This window comes from Hypomesus nipponensis, chromosome 25 (genome assembly GCF_054491055.1).
Source record: "Hypomesus nipponensis isolate SF chromosome 25, ASM5449105v1, whole genome shotgun sequence".
Lineage (NCBI taxonomy): Eukaryota > Metazoa > Chordata > Actinopteri > Osmeriformes > Osmeridae > Hypomesus > Hypomesus nipponensis.
Window position 1 is genome coordinate 14,010,001 of NC_140385.1, and position 10,000 is coordinate 14,020,000.

The 10,000-nt window shown below is 46.9% G+C and overlaps 25 non-coding genes and 9 pseudogenes across 25 annotated transcripts; all 34 read right to left on the reverse strand.

Moving 5' to 3' along the window:
- Positions 1 to 81: 81 nt before the first annotated feature.
- On the reverse strand, positions 82 to 200 carry LOC146223906 (5S ribosomal RNA). The gene has a single exon (XR_014749938.1). It is a non-coding gene; the product is annotated as a 5S ribosomal RNA (ribosomal RNA).
- A 168-nt stretch (positions 201 to 368) lies between these two features.
- LOC146223907 (5S ribosomal RNA) lies at positions 369 to 487 on the reverse strand. Its single transcript, XR_014747213.1, has one exon. It is a non-coding gene; the product is annotated as a 5S ribosomal RNA (ribosomal RNA).
- A 176-nt stretch (positions 488 to 663) lies between these two features.
- On the reverse strand, positions 664 to 782 carry LOC146223908 (5S ribosomal RNA). The gene has a single exon (XR_014750205.1). It is a non-coding gene; the product is annotated as a 5S ribosomal RNA (ribosomal RNA).
- A 168-nt stretch (positions 783 to 950) lies between these two features.
- Positions 951 to 1,069, reverse strand: LOC146223909 (5S ribosomal RNA). The gene has a single exon (XR_014747215.1). It is a non-coding gene; the product is annotated as a 5S ribosomal RNA (ribosomal RNA).
- Positions 1,070 to 1,249: 180 nt separating this feature from the next.
- Positions 1,250 to 1,368, reverse strand: LOC146223910 (5S ribosomal RNA). Its single transcript, XR_014747216.1, has one exon. It is a non-coding gene; the product is annotated as a 5S ribosomal RNA (ribosomal RNA).
- Positions 1,369 to 1,554: 186 nt separating this feature from the next.
- LOC146223911 (5S ribosomal RNA) lies at positions 1,555 to 1,663 on the reverse strand (annotated as a pseudogene).
- Positions 1,664 to 1,847: 184 nt separating this feature from the next.
- Positions 1,848 to 1,966, reverse strand: LOC146223912 (5S ribosomal RNA). Its single transcript, XR_014747217.1, has one exon. It is a non-coding gene; the product is annotated as a 5S ribosomal RNA (ribosomal RNA).
- A 168-nt stretch (positions 1,967 to 2,134) lies between these two features.
- Positions 2,135 to 2,253, reverse strand: LOC146223913 (5S ribosomal RNA). Its single transcript, XR_014747218.1, has one exon. It is a non-coding gene; the product is annotated as a 5S ribosomal RNA (ribosomal RNA).
- Positions 2,254 to 2,477: 224 nt separating this feature from the next.
- Positions 2,478 to 2,586, reverse strand: LOC146223914 (5S ribosomal RNA; annotated as a pseudogene).
- A 188-nt stretch (positions 2,587 to 2,774) lies between these two features.
- On the reverse strand, positions 2,775 to 2,893 carry LOC146223915 (5S ribosomal RNA). The gene has a single exon (XR_014747219.1). It is a non-coding gene; the product is annotated as a 5S ribosomal RNA (ribosomal RNA).
- A 172-nt stretch (positions 2,894 to 3,065) lies between these two features.
- On the reverse strand, positions 3,066 to 3,184 carry LOC146223916 (5S ribosomal RNA). Its single transcript, XR_014747220.1, has one exon. It is a non-coding gene; the product is annotated as a 5S ribosomal RNA (ribosomal RNA).
- A 182-nt stretch (positions 3,185 to 3,366) lies between these two features.
- On the reverse strand, positions 3,367 to 3,485 carry LOC146223917 (5S ribosomal RNA). The gene has a single exon (XR_014747221.1). It is a non-coding gene; the product is annotated as a 5S ribosomal RNA (ribosomal RNA).
- Positions 3,486 to 3,661: 176 nt separating this feature from the next.
- On the reverse strand, positions 3,662 to 3,780 carry LOC146223918 (5S ribosomal RNA; annotated as a pseudogene).
- A 170-nt stretch (positions 3,781 to 3,950) lies between these two features.
- On the reverse strand, positions 3,951 to 4,069 carry LOC146223919 (5S ribosomal RNA). The gene has a single exon (XR_014747222.1). It is a non-coding gene; the product is annotated as a 5S ribosomal RNA (ribosomal RNA).
- Positions 4,070 to 4,247: 178 nt separating this feature from the next.
- Positions 4,248 to 4,366, reverse strand: LOC146223920 (5S ribosomal RNA). Its single transcript, XR_014747223.1, has one exon. It is a non-coding gene; the product is annotated as a 5S ribosomal RNA (ribosomal RNA).
- Positions 4,367 to 4,540: 174 nt separating this feature from the next.
- LOC146223921 (5S ribosomal RNA) lies at positions 4,541 to 4,659 on the reverse strand. The gene has a single exon (XR_014747995.1). It is a non-coding gene; the product is annotated as a 5S ribosomal RNA (ribosomal RNA).
- Positions 4,660 to 4,841: 182 nt separating this feature from the next.
- Positions 4,842 to 4,960, reverse strand: LOC146223922 (5S ribosomal RNA). The gene has a single exon (XR_014748006.1). It is a non-coding gene; the product is annotated as a 5S ribosomal RNA (ribosomal RNA).
- Positions 4,961 to 5,142: 182 nt separating this feature from the next.
- Positions 5,143 to 5,261, reverse strand: LOC146223923 (5S ribosomal RNA). The gene has a single exon (XR_014747224.1). It is a non-coding gene; the product is annotated as a 5S ribosomal RNA (ribosomal RNA).
- A 178-nt stretch (positions 5,262 to 5,439) lies between these two features.
- LOC146223924 (5S ribosomal RNA) lies at positions 5,440 to 5,558 on the reverse strand. The gene has a single exon (XR_014749459.1). It is a non-coding gene; the product is annotated as a 5S ribosomal RNA (ribosomal RNA).
- Positions 5,559 to 5,736: 178 nt separating this feature from the next.
- Positions 5,737 to 5,855, reverse strand: LOC146223925 (5S ribosomal RNA; annotated as a pseudogene).
- A 178-nt stretch (positions 5,856 to 6,033) lies between these two features.
- LOC146223926 (5S ribosomal RNA) lies at positions 6,034 to 6,151 on the reverse strand (annotated as a pseudogene).
- Positions 6,152 to 6,323: 172 nt separating this feature from the next.
- LOC146223927 (5S ribosomal RNA) lies at positions 6,324 to 6,442 on the reverse strand. Its single transcript, XR_014747226.1, has one exon. It is a non-coding gene; the product is annotated as a 5S ribosomal RNA (ribosomal RNA).
- A 172-nt stretch (positions 6,443 to 6,614) lies between these two features.
- Positions 6,615 to 6,733, reverse strand: LOC146223928 (5S ribosomal RNA; annotated as a pseudogene).
- A 174-nt stretch (positions 6,734 to 6,907) lies between these two features.
- Positions 6,908 to 7,026, reverse strand: LOC146223929 (5S ribosomal RNA). Its single transcript, XR_014749901.1, has one exon. It is a non-coding gene; the product is annotated as a 5S ribosomal RNA (ribosomal RNA).
- A 174-nt stretch (positions 7,027 to 7,200) lies between these two features.
- Positions 7,201 to 7,319, reverse strand: LOC146223930 (5S ribosomal RNA). Its single transcript, XR_014750276.1, has one exon. It is a non-coding gene; the product is annotated as a 5S ribosomal RNA (ribosomal RNA).
- Positions 7,320 to 7,491: 172 nt separating this feature from the next.
- Positions 7,492 to 7,610, reverse strand: LOC146223931 (5S ribosomal RNA). Its single transcript, XR_014747227.1, has one exon. It is a non-coding gene; the product is annotated as a 5S ribosomal RNA (ribosomal RNA).
- A 174-nt stretch (positions 7,611 to 7,784) lies between these two features.
- LOC146223932 (5S ribosomal RNA) lies at positions 7,785 to 7,903 on the reverse strand. Its single transcript, XR_014750277.1, has one exon. It is a non-coding gene; the product is annotated as a 5S ribosomal RNA (ribosomal RNA).
- Positions 7,904 to 8,075: 172 nt separating this feature from the next.
- Positions 8,076 to 8,194, reverse strand: LOC146223933 (5S ribosomal RNA). Its single transcript, XR_014747228.1, has one exon. It is a non-coding gene; the product is annotated as a 5S ribosomal RNA (ribosomal RNA).
- Positions 8,195 to 8,366: 172 nt separating this feature from the next.
- LOC146223934 (5S ribosomal RNA) lies at positions 8,367 to 8,485 on the reverse strand (annotated as a pseudogene).
- A 186-nt stretch (positions 8,486 to 8,671) lies between these two features.
- LOC146223935 (5S ribosomal RNA) lies at positions 8,672 to 8,790 on the reverse strand (annotated as a pseudogene).
- Positions 8,791 to 8,976: 186 nt separating this feature from the next.
- Positions 8,977 to 9,095, reverse strand: LOC146223936 (5S ribosomal RNA). Its single transcript, XR_014749265.1, has one exon. It is a non-coding gene; the product is annotated as a 5S ribosomal RNA (ribosomal RNA).
- A 178-nt stretch (positions 9,096 to 9,273) lies between these two features.
- LOC146223937 (5S ribosomal RNA) lies at positions 9,274 to 9,392 on the reverse strand. Its single transcript, XR_014747229.1, has one exon. It is a non-coding gene; the product is annotated as a 5S ribosomal RNA (ribosomal RNA).
- Positions 9,393 to 9,578: 186 nt separating this feature from the next.
- Positions 9,579 to 9,697, reverse strand: LOC146223938 (5S ribosomal RNA; annotated as a pseudogene).
- A 174-nt stretch (positions 9,698 to 9,871) lies between these two features.
- LOC146223939 (5S ribosomal RNA) lies at positions 9,872 to 9,990 on the reverse strand. Its single transcript, XR_014747230.1, has one exon. It is a non-coding gene; the product is annotated as a 5S ribosomal RNA (ribosomal RNA).
- Positions 9,991 to 10,000: the final 10 nt, after the last annotated feature.

Genomic DNA, 10,000 nt, shown 5'->3' on the forward strand with positions numbered 1-10,000 from the left:
TGAAAACAGCTTCCAGCCCCTTTCATGAAGGACTACTTGTGCATATTGCAAGATGTCAGTTTCTAAGTTAATGAGCAAAAGAGCATACAGCACCTGGTATTCCCAGGCGGTCTCCCATCCAAGTACTAACAAGGCCCGACCCTGCTTATCTTCCGAGATCAGACGAGATCGGGTGTTGCCAGGCTGGTATGGCCGTACGAAATAAGTTGACAACCATAGGCTACTTATCCATATACAGATTTAGCAATTGACAATGCAAGGTGGTCTCTCTCTCTCTCGTGTCAAAATGAAAACAGCTTCCAGCCCCTTTCATGAAGGACTACTTGTGCATATTGCAAGATTTCAGTTTCTAAGTGAATGAGCAAAAGAGCATACAGCACCTGGTATTCCCAGGCGGTCTCCCATCCAAGTACTAACCAGGCCCGACCCTGCTTAGCTTCCGAGATCAGACGAGATCGGGCGTTGCCAGGCTGGTATGGCCGTACGAAATAAGTTGACAACCATAGGCTACTTATCCATATACAGATTTAGCAATTGACAATGCAAGGTGGTCTCTCTCTCTCTCTCTCTCTCGTGTCAAAATGAAAACAGCTTCCAGCCCCTTTCATGAAGGACTACTTGTGCATATTGCAAGATTTCAGTTTCTAAGTGAATGAGCAAAAGAGCATACAGCACCTGGTATTCCCAGGCGGTCTCCCATCCAAGTACTAACCAGGCCCGACCCTGCTTAGCTTCCGAGATCAGACGAGATCGGGCGTTGCCACGCTGGTATGGCCGTACGAAATAAGTTGACAACCATAGGCTACTTATCCATATACAGATTTAGCAATTGACAATGCAAGGTGGTCTCTCTCTCTCTCGTGTCAAAATTAAAACAGCTTCCAGCCCCTTTCATGAAGGACTACTTGTGCATATTGCAAGATTTCAGTTTCTAAGTGAATGAGCAAAAGAGCATACAGCACCTGGTATTCCCAGGCGGTCTCCCATCCAAGTACTAACCAGGCCCGACCCTGCTTAGCTTCCGAGATCAGACGAGATCGGGCGTTGCCAGGCTGGTATGGCCGTACGAAATAAGTTGACAACCATAGGCTACTTATCCATATACAGATTTGGCAATTGACAATGCAAGGTGGTCTCTCTCTCTCTCTCTCTCTCTCTCGTGTCAAAATGAAAACAGCTTCCAGCCCCTTTCATGAAGGACTACTTGTGCATATTGCAAGATTTCAGTTTCTAAGTGAATGAGCAAAAGAGCATACAGCACCTGGTATTCCCAGGCGGTCTCCCATCCAAGTACTAACCAGGCCCGACCCTGCTTAGCTTCCGAGATCAGACGAGATCGGGCGTTGCCAGGCTGGTATGGCCGTACGAAATAAGTTGACAACCATAGGCTACTTATCCATATACAGATTTGGCAATTGACAATGCAAGGTGGTCTCTCTCTCTCTCTCTCTCTCTCTCTCTCTCGTGTCAAAATGAAAACAGCTTCCAGCCCCTTTCATGAAGGACTACTTGTGCATATTGCAAGATTTCAGTTTCTAAGTGAATGAGCAAAAGAGCATACAGCACCTGGTATTCCCAGGCGGTCTCCCATCCAAGTACTAACCAGGCCCGACCCTGCTTAGCTTCCGAGATCAGGCGTTGCCAGGCTGGTATGGCCGTACGAAATAAGTTGACAACCATAGGCTACTTATCCATATACAGATTTAGCAATTGACAATGCAAGGTGGTCTCTCTCTCTCTCTCTCTCTCTCTCTCTCGTGTCAAAATGAAAACAGCTTCCAGCCCCTTTCATGAAGGACTACTTGTGCATATTGCAAGATTTCAGTTTCTAAGTGAATGAGCAAAAGAGCATACAGCACCTGGTATTCCCAGGCGGTCTCCCATCCAAGTACTAACCAGGCCCGACCCTGCTTAGCTTCCGAGATCAGACGAGATCGGGCGTTGCCAGGCTGGTATGGCCGTACGAAATAAGTTGACAACCATAGGCTACTTATCCATATACAGATTTAGCAATTGACAATGCAAGGTGGTCTCTCTCTCTCTCGTGTCAAAATGAAAACAGCTTCCAGCCCCTTTCATGAAGGACTACTTGTGCATATTGCAAGATTTCAGTTTCTAAGTGAATGAGCAAAAGAGCATACAGCACCTGGTATTCCCAGGCGGTCTCCCATCCAAGTACTAACCAGGCCCGACCCTGCTTAGCTTCCGAGATCAGACGAGATCGGGCGTTGCCAGGCTGGTATGGCCGTACGAAATAAGTTGACAACCATAGGCTACTTATCCATATACAGATTTAGCAATTGACAATGCAAGGTAGTCTCTCTCTCTCTCTCTCTCTCTCTCTCTCTCTCTCTCTCTCTCTCTCTCTCTCTCTCTCTCTCTCTCTCGTGTCAAAATGAAAACAGCTTCCAGCCCCTTTCATGAAGGACTACTTGTGCATATTGCAAGATTTCAGTTTCTAAGTGAATGAGCAAAAGAGCAGACAGCACCTGGTATTCCCAGGCGGTCTCCCATCCAAGTACTAACCAGGCCCGACCCTGCTTAGCTTCCGAGATCGGGCGTTGCCAGGCTGGTATGGCCGTACCAAATAAGTTGACAACCAAAGGCTACTTATCCATATACAGATTTAGCAATTGACAATGCAAGGTAGTCTCTCTCTCTCTCTCTCTCTCTCTCTCTCTCTCGTGTCAAAATGAAAACAGCTTCCAGCCCCTTTCATGAAGGACTACTTGTGCATATTGCAAGATGTCAGTTTCTAAGTGAATGAGCAAAAGAGCATACAGCACCTGGTATTCCCAGGCGGTCTCCCATCCAAGTACTAACCAGGCCCGACCCTGCTTAGCTTCCGAGATCAGACGAGATCGGGCGTTGCCAGGCTGGTATGGCCGTACGAAATAAGTTGACAACCATAGGCTACTTATCCATATACAGATTTAGCAATTGACAATGCAAGGTGGTCTCTCTCTCTCTCTCTCGTGTCAAAATGAAAACAGCTTCCAGCCCCTTTCATGAAGGACTACTTGTGCATATTGCAAGATTTCAGTTTCTAAGTGAATGAGCAAAAGAGCATACAGCACCTGGTATTCCCAGGCGGTCTCCCATCCAAGTACTAACCAGGCCCGACCCTGCTTAGCTTCCGAGATCAGACGAGATCGGGCGTTGCCAGGCTGGTATGGCCGTACGAAATAAGTTGACAACCATAGGCTACTTATCCATATACAGATTTAGCAATTGACAATGCAAGGTAGTCTCTCTCTCTCTCTCTCTCTCTCTCTCGTGTCAAAATGAAAACAGCTTCCAGCCCCTTTCATGAAGGACTACTTGTGCATATTGCAAGATGTCAGTTTCTAAGTGAATGAGCAAAAGAGCATACAGCACCTGGTATTCCCAGGCGGTCTCCCATCCAAGTACTAACCAGGCCCGACCCTGCTTAGCTTCCGAGATCAGACGAGATCGGGCGTTGCCAGGCTGGTATGGCCGTACGAAATAAGTTGACAACCATAGGCTACTTATCCATATACAGATTTAGCAATTGACAATGCAAGGTAGTCTCTCTCTCTCTCTCTCTCTCGTGTCAAAATGAAAACAGCTTCCAGCCCCTTTCATGAAGGACTACTTGTGCATATTGCAAGATGTCAGTTTCTAAGTGAATGAGCAAAAGAGCATACAGCACCTGGTATTCCCAGGCGGTCTCCCATCCAAGTACTAACCAGGCCCGACCCTGCTTAGCTTCCGAGATCAGACGAGATAGGGCGTTGCCAGGCTGGTATGGCCGTACGAAATAAGTTGACAACCATAGGCTACTTATCCATATACAGATTTAGCAATTGACAATGCAAGGTAGTCTCTCTCTCTCTCTCGTGTCAAAATGAAAACAGCTTCCAGCCCCTTTCATGAAGGACTACTTGTGCATATTGCAAGATTTCAGTTTCTAAGTGAATGAGCAAAAGAGCATACAGCACCTGGTATTCCCAGGCGGTCTCCCATCCAAGTACTAACCAGGCCCGACCCTGCTTAGCTTCCGAGATCAGACGAGATCGGGCGTTGCCAGGCTGGTATGGCCGTACGAAATAAGTTGACAACCATAGGCTACTTATCCATATACAGATTTAGCAATTGACAATGCAAGGTAGTCTCTCTCTCTCTCTCTCTCTCTCGTGTCAAAATGAAAACAGCTTCCAGCCCATTTCATGAAGGACTACTTGTGCATATTGCAAGATTTCAGTTTCTAAGTGAATGAGCAAAGGAGCATACAGCACCTGGTATTCCCAGGCGGTCTCCCATCCAAGTACTAACCAGGCCCGACCCTGCTTAGCTTCCGAGATCAGACGAGATCGGGCGTTGCCAGGCTGGTATGGCCGTACGAAATAAGTTGACAACCATAGGCTACTTATCCATATACAGATTTAGCAATTGACAATGCAAGGTGGTCTCTCTCTCTCTGTCTCTCGTGTCAAAATGAAAACAGCTTCCAGCCCCTTTCATGAAGGACTACTTGTGCATATTGCAAGATTTCAGTTTCTAAGTGAATGAGCAAAAGAGCATACAGCACCTGGTATTCCCAGGCGGTCTCCCATCCAAGTACTAACCAGGCCCAACCCTGCTTAGCTTCCGAGATCAGACGAGATCGGGCGTTGCCAGGCTGGTATGGCCGTACGAAATAAGTTGACAACCATAGGCTACTTATCCATATACAGATTTAGCAATTGACAATGCAAGGTGGTCTCTCTCTCTCTCTCTCTCTCTCTCTCGTGTCAAAATGAAAACAGCTTCCAGCCCCTTTCATGAAGGACTACTTGTGCATATTGCAAGATTTCAGTTTCTAAGTGAATGAGCAAAAGAGCATACAGCACCTGGTATTCCCAGGCGGTCTCCCATCCAAGTACTAACCAGGCCCAACCCTGCTTAGCTTCCGAGATCAGACGAGATCGGGCGTTGCCAGGCTGGTATGGCCGTACGAAATAAGTTGACAACCATAGGCTACTTATCCATATACAGATTTAGCAATTGACAATGCAAGGTGGTCTCTCTCTCTCTCTCTCTCTCTCTCTCGTGTCAAAATGAAAACAGCTTCCAGCCCCTTTCATGAAGGACTACTTGTGCATATTGCAAGATTTCAGTTTCTAAGTGAATGAGCAAAAGAGCATACAGCACCTGGTATTCCCAGGCGGTCTCCCATCCAAGTACTAACCAGGCCCGACCCTGCTTAGCTTCCGAGATCAGACGAGATCGGGCGTTGCCAGGCTGGTATGGCCGTACGAAATAAGTTGACAACCATAGGCTACTTATCCATATACAGATTTAGCAATTGACAATGCAAGGTGGTCTCTCTCTCTCTCTCTCTCTCTCGTGTCAAAATGAAAACAGCTTCCAGCCCCTTTCATGAAGGACTACTTGTGCATATTGCAAGATTTCAGTTTCTAAGTGAATGAGCAAAAGAGCATACAGCACCTGGTATTCCCAGGCGGTCTCCCATCCAAGTACTAACCAGGCCCGACCCTGCTTAGCTTCCGAGATCAGACGAGATCGGGCATTGCCAGGCTGGTATGGCCGTACGAAATAAGTTGACAACCATAGGCTACTTATCCATATACAGATTTAGCAATTGACAATGCAAGGTAGTCTCTCTCTCTCTCTCTCTCTCTCGTGTCAAAATGAAAACAGCTTCCAGCCCCTTTCATGAAGGACTACTTGTGCATATTGCAAGATTTCAGTTTCTAAGTGAATGAGCAAAAGAGCATACAGCACCTGGTATTCCCAGGCGGTCTCCCATCCAAGTACTAACCAGGCCCGACCATGCTTAGCTTCCGAGATCAGACGAGATCGGACGTTGCCAGGCTGGTATAGCCGTACAAAATAAGTTGACAACCATAGGCTACTTATCCATATACAGATTTAGCAATTGACAATGCAAGGTGGTCTCTCTCTCTCTCTCTCTCTCTCGTGTCAAAATGAAAACAGCTTCCAGCCCCTTTCATGAAGGACTACTTGTGCATATTGCAAGATTTCAGTTTCTAAGTGAATGAGCAAAAGAGCATACAGCACCTGGTATTCCCAGGCGGTCTCCCATCCAAGTACTAACCAGGCCCGACCCTGCTTAGCTCCGAGATCAGACGAGATCGGGCGTTGCCAGGCTGGTATGGCCGTACGAAATAAGTTGACAACCATAGGCTACTTATCCATATACAGATTTAGCAATTGACAATGCAAGGTGGTCTCTCTCTCTCTCTCTCTCCCTCTCGTGTCAAAATGAAAACAGCTTCCAGCCCCTTTCATGAAGGACTACTTGTGCATATTGCAAGATTTCAGTTTCTAAGTGAATGAGCATACAGCACCTGGTATTCCCAGGCGGTCTCCCATCCAAGTACTAACCAGGCCCGACCCTGCTTAGCTTCCGAGATCAGACGAGATCGGGCGTTGCCAGGCTGGTATGGCCGTACGAAATAAGTTGACAACCATAGGCTACTTATCCATATACAGATTTAGCAATTGACAATGCAAGGTGGTCTCTCTCTCTCTCTCTCGTGTCAAAATGAAAACAGCTTCCAGCCCCTTTCATGAAGGACTACTTGTGCATATTGCAAGATTTCAGTTTCTAAGTGAATGAGCAAAAGAGCATACAGCACCTGGTATTCCCAGGCGGTCTCCCATCCAAGTACTAACCAGGCCCGACCATGCTTAGCTTCCGAGATCAGACGAGATCGGGCGTTGCCAGGCTGGTATAGCCGTACAAAATAAGTTGACAACCATAGGCTACTTATCCATATACAGATTTAGCAATTGACAATGCAAGGTGGTCTCTCTCTCTCTCTCTCTCGTGTCAAAATGAATACAGCTTCCAGCCCCTTTCATGAAGGACTACTTGTGCATATTGCAAGATTTCAGTTTCTAAGTGAATGAGCAAAAGAGCATACAGCACCTGGTATTCCCAGGCGGTCTGCCATCCAAGTACTAACCAGGCCCGACCCTGCTTAGCTTCCGAGATCAGACGAGATCGGGCGTTGCCAGGCTGGTATGGCCGTACGAAATAAGTTGACAACCATAGGCTACTTATCCATATACAGATTTAGCAATTGACAATGCAAGGTGGTCTCTCTCTCTCTCTCTCTCGTGTCAAAATGAAAACAGCTTCCAGCCCCTTTCATGAAGGACTACTTGTGCATATTGCAAGATTTCAGTTTCTAAGTGAATGAGCAAAAGAGCATACAGCACCTGGTATTCCCAGGCGGTCTCCCATCCAATTACTAACCAGGCCCGACCCTGCTTAGCTTCCGAGATCAGACGAGATCGGGCGTTGCCAGGCTGGTATGGCCGTACGAAATAAGTTGACAACCATAGGCTACTTATCCATATACAGATTTAGCAATTGACAATGCAAGGTGGTCTCTCTCTCTCTCTCTCTCCCTCTCGTGTCAAAATGAAAACAGCTTCCAGCCCCTTTCATGAAGGACTACTTGTGCATATTGCAAGATTTCAGTTTCTAAGTGAATGAGCATACAGCACCTGGTATTCCCAGGCGGTCTCCCATCCAAGTACTAACCAGGCCCGACCCTGCTTAGCTTCCGAGATCAGACGAGATCGGGCGTTGCCAGGCTGGTATGGCCGTACGAAATAAGTTGACAACCATAGGCTACTTATCCATATACAGATTTAGCAATTGACAATGCAAGGTGGTCTCTCTCTCTCTCTCTCTCGTGTCAAAATGAAAACAGCTTCCAGCCCCTTTCATGAAGGACTACTTGTGCATATTGCAAGATTTCAGTTTCTAAGTGAATGAGCAAAAGAGCATACAGCACCTGGTATTCCCAGGCGGTCTCCCATCCAATTACTAACCAGGCCCGACCCTGCTTAGCTTCCGAGATCAGACGAGATCGGGCGTTGCCAGGCTGGTATGGCCGTACGAAATAAGTTGACAACCATAGGCTACTTATCCATATACAGATTTAGCAATTGACAATGCAAGGTGGTCTCTCTCTCTCTCTCTCTCCCTCTCGTGTCAAAATGAAAACAGCTTCCAGCCCCTTTCATGAAGGACTACTTGTGCATATTGCAAGATTTCAGTTTCTAAGTGAATGAGCATACAGCACCTGGTATTCCCAGGCGGTCTCCCATCCAAGTACTAACCAGGCCCGACCCTGCTTAGCTTCCGAGATCAGACGAGATCGGGCGTTGCCAGGCTGGTATGGCCGTACGAAATAAGTTGACAACCATAGGCTACTTATCCATATACAGATTTAGCAATTGACAATGCAAGGTGGTCTCTCTCTCTCTCTCTCGTGTCAAAATGAAAACAGCTTCCAGCCCCTTTCATGAAGGACTACTTGTGCATATTGCAAGATTTCAGTTTCTAAGTGAATGAGCAAAAGAGCATACAGCACCTGGTATTCCCAGGCGGTCTCTCATCCAAGTACTAACCAGGCCCGACCATGCTTAGCTTCCGAGATCAGACGAGATCGGGCGTTGCCAGGCTGGTATAGCCGTACAAAATAAGTTGACAACCATAGGCTACTTATCCATATACAGATTTAGCAATTGACAATGCAAGGTGGTCTCTCTCTCTCTCTCTCTCTCTCTCTCTCTCGTGTCAAAATGAATACAGCTTCCAGCCCCTTTCATGAAGGACTACTTGTGCATATTGCAAGATTTCAGTTTCTAAGTGAATGAGCAAAAGAGCATACAGCACCTGGTATTCCCAGGCGGTCTCTCATCCAAGTACTAACCAGGCCCGACCATGCTTAGCTTCCGAGATCAGACGAGATCGGGCGTTGCCAGGCTGGTATAGCCGTACAAAATAAGTTGACAACCATAGGCTACTTATCCATATACAGATTTAGCAATTGACAATGCAAGGTGGTCTCTCTCTCTCTCTCTCTCTCTCTCTCTCTCGTGTCAAAATGAATACAGCTTCCAGCCCCTTTCATGAAGGACTACTTGTGCATATTGCAAGATTTCAGTTTCTAAGTGAATGAGCAAAAGAGCATACAGCACCTGGTATTCCCAGGCGGTCTCCCATCCAAGTACTAACCAGGCCCGACCCTGCTTAGCTTCCGAGATCAGACGAGATCGGGCGTTGCCAGGCTGGTATGGCCGTACAAAATAAGTTGACAACCATAGGCTACTTATCCATATACAGATTTAGCAATTGACAATGCAAGGTGGTCTCTCTCTCTCTCTCTCTCTCTCGTGTCAAAATGAAAACAGCTTCCAGCCCCTTTCATGAAGGACTACTTGTGCATATTGCAAGATTTCAGTTTCTAAGTGAATGAGCAAAAGAGCATACAGCACCTGGTATTCCCAGGCGGTCTCCCATCCAAGTACTAACCAGGCCCGACCCTGCTTAGCTTCCGAGATCAGACGAGATCGGGCGTTGCCAGGCTGGTATGGCCGTACGAAATAAGTTGACAACCATAGGCTACTTATCCATATACAGATTTAGCAATTGACAATGCAAGGTAGTCTCTCTCTCTCTCTCTCTCTCTCTCTCTCTCGTGTCAAAATGAAAACAGCTTCCAGCCCCTTTCATGAAGGACTACTTGTGCATATTGCAAGATTTCAGTTTCTAAGTGAATGAGCAAAAGAGCATACAGCACCTGGTATTCCCAGGCGGTCTCCCATCCAAGTACTAACCAGGCCCGACCATGCTTAGCTTCCGAGATCAGACGAGATCGGGCGTTGCCAGGCTGGTATAGCCGTACAAAATAAGTTGACAACCATAGGCTACTTATCCATATACAGATTTAGCAATTGACAATGCAAAGTGGTCTCTCTCTCTCTCTCTCTCGTGTCAAAATGAAAACAGCTTCCAGCCCCTTTCATGAAGGACTACTTGTGCATATTGCAAGATTTCAGTTTCTAAGTGAATGAGCAAAAGAGCATACAGCACCTGGTATTCCCAGGCGGTCTCCCATCCAAGTACTAACCAGGCCCGACCCTGCTTAGCTTCCGAGATCAGACGAGATCGGGCGTTGCCAGGCTGGTATGGCCGTACGAAATAAGTTGA